General features: G+C 36.8%; 1 protein-coding gene across 5 annotated transcripts in view; it reads right to left on the bottom strand.

Annotated features, from left to right (window-relative positions):
• The window catches only part of LOC146398562 (uncharacterized), a 119326-nt gene that overhangs the window by 24543 nt on the left and 89696 nt on the right, over positions 1-5087 (bottom strand). For all 5 annotated transcript variants that reach the window (XM_084981753.1, XM_084981751.1, XM_084981752.1 and 2 more), the window contains one exon: positions 3293-3359. The gene's annotated coding sequence lies outside the window, so the exon portion shown is untranslated. The remainder of the gene's footprint in view (positions 1-3292; positions 3360-5087) is intronic.

Raw genomic sequence — 5087 nt, 5'->3', positions numbered from 1 at the left:
CTGTGTGTCAAATACTATTCTAGACATTGGAGATACTGCAAGGAATACAACAAGGCCTTCCCTTCCAGAGCTAACTACAAACACAATTCATAACATTGACAATGGGTTTAAATTAAAATAACTTAAGTCTCTAATTAAATAGTTTTTTAAAAATCATGGGTTCACAATACAGAGGATTTAGAAGGAGACAGATTACCAAAATTAAAAAAATATGTATGATTCATTAGGAAAAGTGTACTTTTGGAGTGGATTGAGTTTCTTTTTTCTTTTTTTGTCTTTTTAGGACTGCACCGGTGGCATATGGAGGTTCCCAGGCTAGTAGTCTGATCGGAGCTGTACCTGCCAGCCTACACCAGAGCCACAGCAATGTGGAATCGGAGCCAAGTCTGCGACCAATACCACAGCTCCGGGCAATGCAGGATCCTTAACCCACTGAGCAAGGCCAGGGATTGAACCTGTAACCTCATGGTTCCTAGTCAGATTAGTTTCTGCTGTGCCACGACAGGAACTCTGAGTTTATTTTAGTAAATATTTTAGAAATTATATCATCTGGAACACACCTATCAAGATCATCTCAGTAAGCCTCTTGTGTTCACTCCAAAATAGAGTGGGACACTGTAACTGGGAAGTCAAGATGTGAAAAAAAATTGTTTTTTTACAAAGGGAGGCAGGTGTATAGTTGGAAGAAAACAGGGACACGTTAGATGTACCAGAGGCAAATTAAAACTCTTGCCTGCTTTAGAAAAATGACTTTAACATTTACATGGGCATCGTTTAGCTTCTTGACTGAATTATCAGAAAATTATAAGAAATTATAAGATAATAACGGCAGAAGCTTGTCTTGGTCAACCAACCTGAAGACTTTGGTCTATCAAATCATATACTCCTATCAATCCATCTCATCATATACACAGGTATGTATCATCACAAAGCATGTTAAGGTTTGCCACTCTTGATACCATCAACAGTTGGGTCTCCCCTATTCTCCCACTTAGGTTTGTTTCAGCCTCGTTCCATTATCTACAGTTTCATATCTGATAAGGCACTAAAGATTTTAGCTTATTCTAGAACCTCAATAATTTAACCTTATAAGTGATTGGAAATCCCCCCTACACAGATTTTCTGAAAAGGAGCTCTGGTTTTGAATTTTACTCTTGAATTTAATATATAAGTCATAATTACAAAGAATTCTTAGGCTATATTAAAGTTGAAATTAATTTGGGCTGCTTTCAATATATATCTGAAATCAGGAGCCTGAAGCAAGGGAAAGCAGCTTGAGAAATATATGATTTAGGAAATCGTACATTTTTTCTAATTTATCTTATGTAAAATTTACATCTGACAATCTTCATTTTATAAGTCTTTGTACTGGTTCTCTACCATAAATAATAGAAATGGCCACATTACTAGACACCTTGCTGGAATAATAAAAGACCTGTTAAGACTTCTAAATATCCAATAATTCTACTGTTATTTTTCCTCTGTGCTGGGGAAGTTGACCCTATAACAAGCACATTTAACAATGTAGAAGCCACCAAGAGGATATTTTAAAAAAGAAATTTGGGAAATTTTATTGCCTTCCTGGAGCCAATGAACCCATGGAAAAACACCAATGTGACATCAAACTTAGTGTTTTAAATGTAAGTTCAAGAAATAAAGAGATGAAAATACATTACTAAAAATACATGTATTTCTAGAATATAACATCATAAAAACCATAACTACTCACCAGCTTTGTCCCAGAATTACACTTCATGAGTTATTAGGCCTTCTATTGGATTTGTTAGAGATGAAAAGTTATGTATAATTTCACCAAAAGACTCAGAATCTCATCATTGGTTAGCTTAGAAAATGCTTTAATATTTATCTAAGCTATGAGATAGATCCAACCCCTGAAATATTTTAATAGATAAAAAGCTAATGGAATTCCTGCTATGGTGCAATGCGATCAGCAGTATCTCTGGTACACTAGGATGCAGGTTAGAGCCCTGGCACAGTGGGTTAAGGATTTGGCAATGCTGTAACTGTGGTGTAGGCTGCAACTGTGGCTCAGATTTGATCCCTGGCCCAGGAACTCCATATGCAGCAGGGTGGCAAACAAAACAAAACAAAATAAAACTAACACCTTATATAATGTATGGGAAATGAGTATTAAGTATGGCACAGAATAAAAAAGTAACATGTGCCTAAGACTTATTTAACCACGTAGAGTTTTCTATACCTTCAGATTTCATGCCAACATCTCAAATCCAGAGATCATTGTTTTAAAGTAGTTTTTCACTCTATCAGTTCAGTAAAACATACAACTACCAAATGTCTCTATTTCATGTTACTTTCCTCATTTCACACCCTGGTAAGAATTTGAATTTCTTTGGGTTCTCAAGCTTGAAGCCAAGTAAGAGAGGTTTATCTTTCACCCTTTTTGTAATCAGAGACCTCAAGATAGTCTGGCTGCCTGTGTGAAGTTCCATGAGTTCTCTTAAAACAAGGCCTGGGATTGGGTTTTTTTGGGGTTTTTTGTTTGTTTGTTTGTTTGTTTTGTCTTTTCAGGGCCGCACCTGCAGCATATGGAGGTTCCCAGGCTAGGGATCGAATTGGAGCTGCAGCTGCTGTTCCACACCGAAGCCACAGCAATGTCAGATCCGAGCCACGACTTTGACCTACACCACAGCTCATGGCAATGCCAGGTCTTTAACCCACTGAGCGAGGCCAGGGATTGAACCTGTGTCCTCATGGATGCTAGTCAGATTCAGTTCCCCTGAGCCATGATGGGACCTCTTTTTTTTTTTTTTTAGTCTTTTCAGGGATGGGATTGTGTTTTGTACTGATCTTTATATCCCCTACAGTCCTGGACATTTTACAGTTGTAACTGAACTTAACTGAAAATTTTGGAACTCTATAGTCTCAGAAAACAGGCACTTGGAAAAACAAAAATTACAGTAAATTCAAAGATAGATGAGGATCCTTTATATAAAGAGTCTGAAAGCGTTGATTCAAATTAAAGACTATGGGGAAAAAACGTGGTATTTTTTTTTCTATTAGAAGTTTATGTGGATAATTGCACACAAAATGAGATTAAAGTATAGATCTATATAGGAACTAACTAGTTGAAAGTTATGCAAAATTACACATTTAATCAGAGTAAAATAGCTCAGCCAAAACAGGAATATACTGTACTTTGAAAATAAAAATGCAATGCTACATGAGTGCTTAGTAATTAAAGAAATGTTAACGGTATACAAGTTCAGAACGAATGTTACATGACAATAACCATTATGAAATCTTGACTTACCTCCATAACTTAGGAGTCATGAAAAGATAGTGGACGTCATCACACCAGGTACATAAGTCAGATGCAACTAGGATGGAAATATAGAAACAAATGTCCCCATTTCTGGATAATCTGACTTGAAGATACAGGTTCACTGAATTTGGATAACCAGATGGTTCAAGGATTCAGGTAAAATGGCCTAAAAGATCCTGATATACTCAGAAAACATATTACTGAGTTTTTCTAAAGGTTATTTTGGAAGCACTGAATGACATTTTAGGCTTCCTTACATATCATTAAAGTAGAATATATTAGAAATTAAAAATATAAAATAATACGATATTTCTGTCTCATGATGGACATGTAATAACTAGGTAAACAGATCAAGATACTTTGACTTTCTAAATAGGAACCCTATAGAACAAGGTTTGGCTCCTAGAAAACCAAAGTGTTTGCTTTCAATCAATTAATTAATTTTTTTTTTTTTTTTTGCTTTGGTCACTTTTTAAACTTCTGGCTACAGTTTAAGCAGTACTGAATTCCTATTTGATTTTTTTTGGCTAACACTTTTCTTCAGAAGCAAACTCAGTTTAGGGTGAGAAGAAGAAAGTGTTTTAGACCTCTTGGATAGAAGCTTCATTTCCTCTTAACTGTGTTTCTCCATCAAAAACAAGTATTCAAATAAGGGATCTCAATTATCTAAACCTATTTTTGGCCATCTTCCAGAATTTCTTGTTATATCTCTTTTGAAATGTCACAGTTGCACTCTTGGAAAACTCGTCTTCCTGGTTTTCAAATTTCTGTTTATTATTACAGCTCTTCAGCCAGAATGCCAGGTCTTTGTGCTGTACTGTTTCTTGAAACTGGAGACCAGCACATTTCCCACAATTCAATTACTTGCTTTTCCATTTGAGAAATTAAAGCCACGTCAATTTTACAAAGTTTTAACTGACTGAATTATTTGGACTTTAGGGTCTCAATTTCACTCCCTCTATGTAATACTAGGAAAGATCTTTGTTTATTGAATAGAAGCAAAGTTAGGGTTCAAGATATTAACACATTTTAGTCATTGACCTTCATAACTGATATAAGTGCAGGGATTTTTTTTTTTTTACAGGCACAGCTTGAGATATGACACTCTAAGAAAGAGAAGAGTTTTAATTCCATTTTGGAATTTTTTTTTTTTTTGTCTTTTCAGGGCTGCACCGGCATCATACGGAGGTTCCCAGGCTAGGGGTTGAATTGGAGCTGTAGCCTCTGGCCTACGCCACAGCCACAGCAAGGCGGGATCCGAGCCGTGTCTGAGACCTACGCCACAGCTCATGGCAGTGCCGGATCCTTAACCCAGTGAGTGAGGCCAGGGATTGAACCTGCGTCCTCATGGATGCTAGCCGGGTTCGTTAACCACTGAGCCACAACGGGAACTCCTGGAAATGTTTATTTAAAACTACATACCAATCAATTTTTTTACATAAATATATGTACTTATGTATTTCTTTTTAAAAGCAATATAAAAGGGATATAGTGTCTTTAAAGAACATCAGTTAGCTTGTTTACCCTTATCGCTTTGAGTGGATAACGGAAAAAATTTACCTCTCCAGCCTTTTACACAGAATTCCAGTTACGCAAGTTCAATGACTTTTTCTTTTTTTTTTGCTTTTCAGGGCTGCACCTGCAGCATGTGGAAGTTCCCAGGGTAGGGGTGGAATTGGAGCTGAAGATGCTGGCCTATGCCACAGCCACAGCAATGTGGGAACTGAACCGGCAATACCAGCTCATGGCAATGCCAAATCCTTTAACTAAGAGGCCAGGGATC

This window comes from Sus scrofa, chromosome 11 (assembly GCF_054392235.1).
Source record: "Sus scrofa isolate SSC_HxYL_T2T_F1_AM1 chromosome 11, Sscrofa_HxYL_maternal_Yorkshire_Landrace_v2.0, whole genome shotgun sequence".
NCBI lineage: Eukaryota > Metazoa > Chordata > Mammalia > Artiodactyla > Suidae > Sus > Sus scrofa.
This window is presented reverse-complemented; position numbering and strand designations above follow the sequence as displayed.